Genomic DNA, 10,214 nt, shown 5'->3' on the forward strand with positions numbered 1-10,214 from the left:
GATCACGTTTGCCATTTTAAGGTCAGACCTGGGCAGAGCCTGTTGCCTGAATCATATCAATTCAAGCAAAGGAAAGTTTTCGGGCCTGAATTCTCACTCATTCTGTGTCAGAATCTGCGTCAGTATGGAACAACTCTGCATTATTTTGCAACCTGAATCAATGAGAGTGTCAGCTATTCTGAAGTTTTGAAAATCCTGATTCTGTGACCGGAGCATTCCGGAAGAGTATTGTAAACATTCTGAAACCGACTGTGAATGATCGATCTTGTATCTGAATCTGAATCAGTCTCAGTTTGAGTCTGAAAAATTCTAAATATAACTTACTCACAATCAGGGTCTTAATCTGAAAGAGAAGCTGCAGCAAAAATTAATCTGGGCCTGTACTGTCCAGGAGTTCCACCATCATCACTCTCTGCCACATTCCCCACACTTGACCCCATCACTTTTCTTTTCTGGTCACTTTCCCCAGCACATCCTGAGCCCTCAGGTGGGCTACATGGTTTGACATCCTGTTGACTACATTCCAGACTTTAATGTTCAGTCAACCAAACATCAAAAATGAAGTTCTGACAAAGTGATACCAGACTCTCTCTGTAAATGCTGACTGAGTCACTGAGTTTCTCCACGTTCTCTGTGTTTGTGTCAAACTCAACCGCTTCGTCTTTTGACCATCTGGTGTCATGACAATGGATCAAAACCCTGAAGTACTTATGGACATACGACACCTGGGATAATAGCATATCCACAAGATATAGGAGCAGAATATGGCCTTTTGGCCCGTCACGTCTGCTCTGCCATTTGATCATGATTGATTTGTTTCTCAACCACAATCTCCTGCCTTCTTCCTGTAACCCTTGACCTCTTTACCAATCAAAAACCTATCTATCTCTGTCATAAATCCCCTCAGTGACCTGGCCTCCACAGCCCTCTATCTCAGTGAGTTCCACAGATTCGCCACCCTCTGGTTGAAAAATATCCTCCTCATCTCAATTCTAAAGGGTCGTCCATTCACTCTGAACCTGTGCCCTCAGGTCCAAATCTCTCCTACTAGTGAAAACCTTTCTTCACGTCCACTCTGTCCAAGTACTCTGTACATTTCAATCAGACGCCCCCTCATGTTTCTAAACTCTATCGAGTACAGACCCAGAGTCCTCAAATGCTCCTCATATGACAAGCCTTTCATTCCTAGGGTCATTCTGTGGACCCTCTTAAAGGCCAGCACATCCTTCATTAGATCCTTCCTTCCACCATATGGCCCCAGTATTTCCTGGACCTACCGCTTGGTAAAGTGTACTTCATGGAGTACAACCTTCTCAAAATGGCTTCCTAGACAACCTTCCTCAGAGGAAGAGAAGGACTAGAGGAGCTAAGGGAGGGAAATATCTTTACAAACAGGTCTGTCCTGCAACACCTCCCTTTATTAACAACTTGTGCCTACAGATCAAGTTGAACCTGCCTCAGAGAAGAAAAGAGGTGATTTTTTGTGACTCTGTTAACACCGTGCCTACAGAGACTTTATTCTAGATTCAGCAGCATTGTGTTTTTCCAATAAGTGGACCTTGCATCTCCTCGGATCTGGAGTGAACCTGGGTGATCCAAGAACCAGTCATTTAATAGCACTACCTGCAGAGGGAGCCATAACAATGAAACGTCTCACTTTCTGAAGCAGATAGTACAATCCTGAACACGCTACACTATGCCCTTGCCCAGTCACCCAAAGGGCAGTCTGACCAGCACTTTAGTGAGATGGGGGCCAAGTATAAATATTAAATGAACAAACAGAAAGATGTTTATGGTAAATTGAATTTCAATTTGTTTTCATAACACAAGAAACCCTGAAACAAGCTGAAGTGTCCCTGTTAACTGCCTACGTTGTGCTGTTCCAATGATTAAACACAATGCAGTGCAGTCACACCTCTACAGTTGAGGTGCCAGGTGAGCCTGAACCAGCCTTTGTTCTTGGTCATATTGTTCTGTGATCCCTTAATCAGAGCTCGAGCAAAGGCTGATGGCTTCAGCCCTAACCTTATTTCAACTCTGCATCTTGGCCAGATTGGCAGCTAGACACCCCCTCTCCATCAACTGCACCCTGCCCCCCCCCCCCATCACACCCTGGGTGAGGGCTACCATGTAGCAATTCCCATGACTGGGATCATGCCAACACGATGTGAGAGTGTTTCCTAAGATGTTGTTAATGAACATCCATTCCAAAGCATGTGGATAGATGCTTTGTCCAAATTCTAATCCACATTCCCAGTGTATATCTCAAGAACCGACTGCATCATAATGGGAACATTTTAATATAATTTATACAAAAATCCACATGGTGAAAAATCGCAAAAGTTGACAGGCAGCTACTACTTTTCAGAAAGTTATTGAAAAAACTTAGGACTTGTATGCTTCATGAAGTCAGGACTGCAGGCAGAGTGTATTAAAGGCAACATAATACTCATGTTCGAAACAAGGCAACAGAACACCCAGTTTCACCTTAGCAAACTCTCACAGCAACGTGATAAGTGAGCAGATAGTCTGTTTTTGGCATTAAGGACTTCAATCGTTAAAAAGAAATATCTTCTCCTCCACTGGTTAGAATTTGGATATTATTTGCATAAGGTTCAAAATTAAATGATGGTCCACAGATACAGATGTAATCAAATTTGATATTTTTGTTGTGAGGATCCAAAAGGGTTAATGCTAAGGAGTGCATTAAGCACTGCATATGTCACAACAATCAGGTCACAAGGTTTTGAGTCCGTTAAGAGCTTTGGACTTTAGGGCAGTTAAAGACTAACATTGACGTCTGCCTCATTGTCTCAGTGACATTGTCGATCATATCAGTGTAATGTGTACCTGGCTGCTATCATGCAACTAACTAACAATCTTGCTAAGGATAGGAGTCACTTCTCTCAAACGCAGAGAGTGCTGGAGAAAATCTACAGGCGTATGGAGAGACAGAAAAACAGAACTCTGAGAAAGGGTCACTGAACTTGAAACATTATTTCTTCTTTTCTCTCTCCACACTTACTGGCAGACCAGCTGAGTTTCTCCAGCAATTTCTGCTTTCGTTTGTTCCAGCAGCCCCCACCTCCTTGTTTTACTTTAGTAGCTGCGGAAATGTTGTTGTGAATGGGAGACTCAAGGCGAGACAGTTAGTCATGTGAAAGCGCAATTATAAGTGACATTGCAACTTACAAAGTCACCTCCTCAACTCCTTGCAGGTTGTTGAACAATTACCTGAAAGCTGTGTCCCTTTGTTTACACATTCTTCTGTTTGTGGAAACAATTTCTCCTTATTCTCCAGTTGTTTAACCGTTCACTTCTCTAAAAACAAAGTCAGGACTTTGAAGACCTGCCCTGTCCCTGGAGTAAGGTGAAGCAATACCAACTTCTTCAGTCTCCCCACAGGTCAAAAGTGCTCACTCTCTGGTATCACCCTGGTTGGACCTTCCACAAACAGGAAAGCTCATCCATCACCTTATTGACTGGAACATCAAGCTCGAGGGGCTGAATAGCCTCCCGCTGTTCCTTGGACATATGGGGTTGTACGTACCTTCCAGACGTCAACTGGGGGAGTGTTCCGGAACCTGCTAGAAAAGCCCTGGCCTCTTGGTGCAGAGTCGAGAGTGTGGTGCTGGAAAAGCTCAGCAGGTCAGGCAGCATCCGGGAAGCAGGAGAATCAACATTTCAGGCATAAGCCTTTCATCAGGAATGTCAATTCTCCTGCTCCTCGGATGCTGCCTGACCTGCTGTGCTTTTCCAGCACCACACTCCCGGCTCTGATCTCCACATCTGCAGTCCTCACTTTCTCCCTCTCAGGAGAGAGTCAGCCACGGACCTGAATGGCTAACCTGTGCGTGACGATGGTCAGTGTTAGGATCTGACTCTGCAGTCCCTGTGCATTCCCGCTGGGTTGGAAAGAAGTCTGTAACAAGGACAGCCAGTAAACAAACGGTAATCAGAAAAATAATCTCTCCACATTAAACAGGTCGTTTGTGGTTAATGACCCATGAAGACTTGTGAAACATTTCTAACTGTGTGACCTAGAGATGCAGAAAGGTAATGCTTCCCCTACCTGGACGGGGAGCTGCTGAAGCAATGGTTCACATTCGCCAACAATTATACAGACTGCATTTGTTAACTCTGAACACTCTGTGTGAAATGCCAGCTCCGGTGAGCATCATTTTGTTTATTTTTTTGACACCATGAGGCATTTAATTGATTGACTTGCAGACCATTTACTCTCACTTTGATACTGTATTCTGGGAGTTGGATTTTACAATAGAGGCAGACAGTTGCGGGTCAGTTCAGTAGAGGTAATTTTTTTTCAAATGGGTCAGAAAATCATTTGAAACAGTGGCTGGAGTACATGAGTTCAAAGAAAGCATGTGTCTAGGGAGTTAAAAATCACGCAACACCAGGTTATAGTCCAACAGGTTTATTTGGAAGCACTAGTTTTCGGAGCGCTGCTCCTTCATCAGGCAGCACTCCGAAAGCTAGTGCTTCCAAATAAACCTGTTGGACTATAACCTGGTGTTGTGTGATTGTTAACTTTGTACACCCCAGTCCCAACACCGCCATCTCCAAATTTGTCTGGGAAGGCAATGGGCTAGTGGTATTATCGGCGGACTGTTAATCCAGAGACCCAGATAATGTTCGGGGGAACTTGGGTTTGAATCCCATTCCTGTAGATGGTGGAATTTGAGATCAAGCAAAACAAAAGATTTGGAATTAGGATCTAATGATGACCATGAATCCATTGCTGATTGTTGGGAAAATACCCAGCTAGTTCATGAACATCCTTTAGGGAAGGAATCTGCCATCCTTACCTCGTGTGGTCTACATGTGACTCCAGACCCACAGCCACTTTTCACTGCCCTCTGGACAATTAGAGATGGGCAATAAATGCTGACCTGGGCAGTGACACCCTCATTCTGTGAATGAATAAAGAAAAATAAAAATCAGGTTGTGGCTTAATCACCACAATAGACAATAGACAATAGGTGCAGGAGTAGGTCATTCTGCCCTTCGACCTGCACCACCATTCAATATGATCATGGCTGATCATCCTTAATCAGTATCCTGTTCCTGCCTTATCTCCATAATCCTCGATTCCACTATCCTTGAGAGCTCTATCCAACTCTTTCTTAAATGAATCCAGAGACTGGGCCTCCACTGCCTTCTGGGGCAGAGCATTCCACACCCCCACCACTCTCTGGGTGAAGAAGTTTCTCCTCATCTCTGTCCTAAATGGCCTACCCCTTATTTTTAAGATGTGTCCTCTGGTTCGGGACTCACCCATCAGCAGAAACATGTTTCCTGCCTCCAGAGTGTCCAATCCTTTAATAATCTTGTACGTCTTATTCAGATTCTCTCTCAGCCTTCTAAACTCAAGGGTATACAAGCCCAGTCGCTCCAATCTTTCAACATAAGATAGCCCCGCCATTCCAGGAATTGACCTCGTGAACGTACGCTGCACTCCCTCAATAACCAGAATGTCTTTGCTCAAATTTGGAGACCAGAATTGCGCACAATATTTCAGGTGCGGTCTCACCAGGGCCCTGTACAGCTGCAGAAGAACCTCTTTGCTTCTATACTCGATTCCTCTTGTTATGAAGGCCAGCATGCTATTAGCTTTCTTCACTGCCTGCTGTACCTGCATGCTTACCTTCATTGACTGGTGTACAAGAACACCCAGATCTCGTTGTACTTCCCCTTTACCTAACTTGACTCCATTTAGGTAGTAATCTGCCTTCCTGTTCTTGCCACCAAAGTGGATAACCATTCATTTATTCATATTAAACTGCATCTGCCATGCATCTGTCCACTCACCTAACCTGTCCAGGTCACCCTGTAATCTCCTAACATCCTCCTCACATTTCACCCTGCCACCCAGCTTTGTATCATCAGCAAATTTGCTAATGTTACTATTAATACCATCTTCTATATCATTAATATATATTGTAAAAAGCTGCGGTCCCAGCACTGATCCCTGCGGTACCCCACTGATCACTGCCTGTCATTCTGAAAGGGAGCCGTTTATCACTACTCTTTGTTTCCTGTCAGCCAACCAATTTTCAAACCAAGTCAGTACTTTGCCCCCAATACCATGTGCCCTAATTTTGCTCACTAACCTCCTATGTGGGACTTTATCAAAGGCTTTCTGAAAGTCCAGGTACACTACATCCATTGGATCTCCCTTCTCCATCTTCAGAGTTGCATTCTCAAAAAATTCCAGAAGATTAGTCAAGCATGATTTGCCCTTCATAAATCCATGCTGACTCTGACCTATCCTGTTACTACTATCCAGATGTGTCGTAATTTCATCCTTTATAATTGACTCCAGCATCTTTCCCACCACTGAGGTCAGACTAACTGGTCTATAATTTCCTGCTTTCTCTCTCCCACCTTTCTTAAAAAGTGGTACAACATTAGCCACCTCCAATCTGCAGGAACTGATCCCGAATCTATTGAACTCTGGAAAATAATCACCAATGCATCCACAATTTCTAGAGCCACCTCCTTCAGTACCCTGGGATGTAGACCATCAGGCCCTGGGGACTTATTAGCCTCCAAGTTACCTTCAATACGGCTACTTGTTAAGAAATCTCACTGACAAGCTGGACTGAAACAGTGATTTAAACTTTATTCCATGTAGTAACCACAGTAAGACCCTCAAGTAAGCAAGTTAAGTCTCACAACCCAACTTAGCTATTACCTGATTAATGGTCAAAAATCATACAACACCAGGTTATAGTCTAACAGGTTTATTTGAAACTGCAAACCTGTTGGGCTATAACTGAGGTGTTGTATGATTTTTGACTTTATCCACCCCAGTCCAACACCAACATCTCCACACCCTAATTAATAGTGCCTGTCTCTGGAAATATCCAGGGGTTTGAGCCTTGTTTAAGGTTCTTCTCTGGAGCTCTGCTGCTGAATTGTTCTGGTGTTGGATTCTTGCAGAGTTTTGTTTTCATCCTTCAGGTCTATGATGTGATATTCTTGATGAATCCTCAGGTCCAAAGTCTATAGCTTGCCTTCTTATCAGAAGAAGCTTCCCTGTTCCTTGTTGCAATTGGCATGGACTGTGTTTTATTCCTGATGAAAGGCTTTTGCCCGAAACGTCGATTTCGAAGGTCCTTGGATGCTGCCTGAACTGCTGTGCTCTTCCAGCACCACTAATCCAGAATCTGGTTTCCAGTATCTGCAGTCATTGTTTTTACCTGTCTGTTTGAATCACAGCCTTCCAGTGATTAATTCCTTAGATTCTTCTGCAGGGCAATCATTGTGGCATAAAGCAGCCCGTTATAAAGCAGACATCAAAACAGTTTTGTTAATGTAGCCTCGGCTCCTTCTTTTCCCAGGCAAATGCCGGAGGAAACAACGCTATTTATTTTCAATTTCTGTATAAGCTTGTCCTTGTCCCTTAACAGCTTATTCCAGACAGAATTATTGCTGCTTCGTTCAAGCGTAATAGTTTGTCTTTGTTGATCCTTTCAATCCGTGAAATGTTATTTTCGATGCCATCAGTGCCTGGCAGGACTCCTGCAGCGTTAAAGGATGGAATGGAAATACTGCTATGGTTACGACAGTCTGGAAAGCCATTAGCTTTAGGTTTGGATTCAGTTCTGAGGAATCAGGAGGTTCAGTTCAGAAGGAGAACAGTTTCTCCTAGCAGGAGAGTCAAGGCGAATTAATCAAGGCTACCCCAAAGTGTTGTAGTTTGTGGAACATCTGAGCCAGAAGAGTTCGGATTGAAAAGACAACTTCAAGTTATTAGAACTGAAAGGTTCTCAACCTTCAGGATTGAGCGAGATTCATGCCAGTGGACTCGGGAAAAAAATATAAAATGGCTCTTGCAGTTCAAGGGAAGTAAATTGGGAGGAATTGGTAAGTCAAAATGTAGAGAATTCCTTTGGAATTGCATATCTGTGAAAGAAAAGTGTGAGTAATCAGGTTGAACCTGGCTTCGCTGTTCGTGTTAAGATCTTTCTAACTGACTTAGAGACAGTTCTGATTTTTAAAAAACTTTTGTGTAATTCGCTTGTGTTCTGTTGTTAAAGAACATTTGCAGCCTCGTGTGAATATGTTTCAATGATGTAAACAGCACTCTAACCAATTGTAAAAATGAAACATATGCTCTATCAGATTGGGTTTCATTCTGGAATTGAACTTATACAGCATGGAAACAGACCCTTTGGTCCAATTTGTCCATGCTGACTAGACATCCCAATCTGATATTGTCCTATTTGTCAGCATTTGGCCCATATCCCTCTAAGCCCTTCCTGTTCATCCAGATGCCAGCTCTTTCCATACACTTGCCCAGTATTAGCATTACGCAATCTTGTAAGATCAGAAGGTGAGATCAGAATTCATTAATTTTAAGAGGAATTTCTGTCTCTTTTAAAGAAACAAGTATGTGAAGGTAATGGACGTGAAACAGGAGGAGTGTCAAGATCATATTTATTTCATGCATTGGGCTATCAAATAAGCTTTGAATGCCAATGTTGGACTGGGATGGATAAAGTCAAAAACGCTGTGTTTTCAAATAAACCTGTTGGACCATAAGACAGTGTTATGTGATTTTTCACTTTTTCTGGGAGTAGAAGGTTTTAGTTGAAATTGTCTGAGTCTAAATTCAAGAGAGTTTGGAAAAAGAAGGTAGGAATCAAAGCAGAATCTCAGAAGCAATTCTGGAGAAGGGTCACTGGGCTTGAAATGCTAACTCTGTTTCTCTCTCTCCACAGATGCCAGTGGTCTTGCTGAGTTGCTCCAGCAGTCTCTGTGTTTGTTTCTTGATGCTTGAAGTGATGATTTCCACCATTTAGCATGAGAAGAAGGGAAGTCTGAAACTGAGATCTCGCCGTTAGAATTAACAAAGTTTCTGGGGAAATGAAAACGAAATCTTGACTGAGAGAGAAAAAGAGAAATGAGAATACATCAGATAATAGAGAGAAAGAAAGAGGAATGGAATTAAAGAAGGCGGGTTTTCAAAGAGAGAGAGAAACCAGATAACGTGACTTGGGGAGGGAGAATAAAAGAAGGAAGAGGTAGTAGCTCAGAGGATAAGGGATTTAATTTAACCAGAAATTATGTTTAGTAGAATCCCTACAGCGTGGAAGCAGGCCATTCGGCCGTCAAGTCCACACTAACCCTCTGAGAGCATCCCACTTGGATCTGCTTCCTCATTATCCCTGTCACCCTGCATTTCCCATGGCCAATCCACCTGACCCATATACCTCTGGACACTATGGGACAACTTAGCATGGACAATCCACCCAACCTGCACGTCCTTGGACTGTGGTCAGAAAATGGAACACCCAGAGTAAACCCACACATACATGGGGAGAATGCACAAAACTCTTAACAGACAGTCACTCAAGGTCCTTGGCGCTGTGAGGCAACAGTGCTAACCACTGAGCCACCAAACCACACTTAACATTACGAAGAACGGGAATTGAAAGACTTTTCACCTCTTCTGAAAAGGTGGCTACGCAGATGAAGAGGCCAAAGGATGTTTGGAATGTAATACTTTGACAGGTACAACAATAAACGTGGGACAGATATTTCTCTGTGGTTCTTATTAAGAAGGTAAGCAAATAAAGTAGATAAACAATAGGAGCAGGATTGGTCATTCAGCCCCTCAAACCTGGTAAAACAATGACTGCAGATGCTGGAAACCAGATTTTGGATTGCTCTGCCATTCATGCAGACCATGTCTGACCTGCCCCAAATCTCAGCTCCATTTACATGCCAGCTCAACTCCTCAATATTTCAATAATCTATCTAGCTCCTTTTCAAATACATTCAGTGACCTAGCCTCCACATTTCTTTGGTGTAGAGAGCTCCAGAACCCCTGGGATAAGGTCCTTCGCATCAGAGTTTAAAACAAGTGTCCACTTATTCTGTAACTACATTCTCTGGATTGCGAGTCTCCCATTCATAAACATCTTCCCAATATTTACATTGTCAAGCCCCTTCAGATGTTTGCGTTTCAGTAAGATCACCTCCCCCCCCCATTCTTCTAAGCTCTAATGAATAGGGGCCTAACCTGTTTAGCCATTCTTGCTAAATCAACCTCCTTCATCCCAGAAATCAGCCCATATGAATCTTTTTTGAACCATCTCCGATGCCAATACAATAGAATCCCCTGTATCCGCAGAATCGGTTTCCGTGATTAGAGTTATCCGCGGCGGCCTGAAAATATGACATGG

Source organism: Chiloscyllium punctatum, chromosome 15 (assembly GCF_047496795.1).
Source record: "Chiloscyllium punctatum isolate Juve2018m chromosome 15, sChiPun1.3, whole genome shotgun sequence".
In the NCBI taxonomy this organism is placed as follows: Eukaryota; Metazoa; Chordata; class Chondrichthyes; order Orectolobiformes; family Hemiscylliidae; genus Chiloscyllium; species Chiloscyllium punctatum.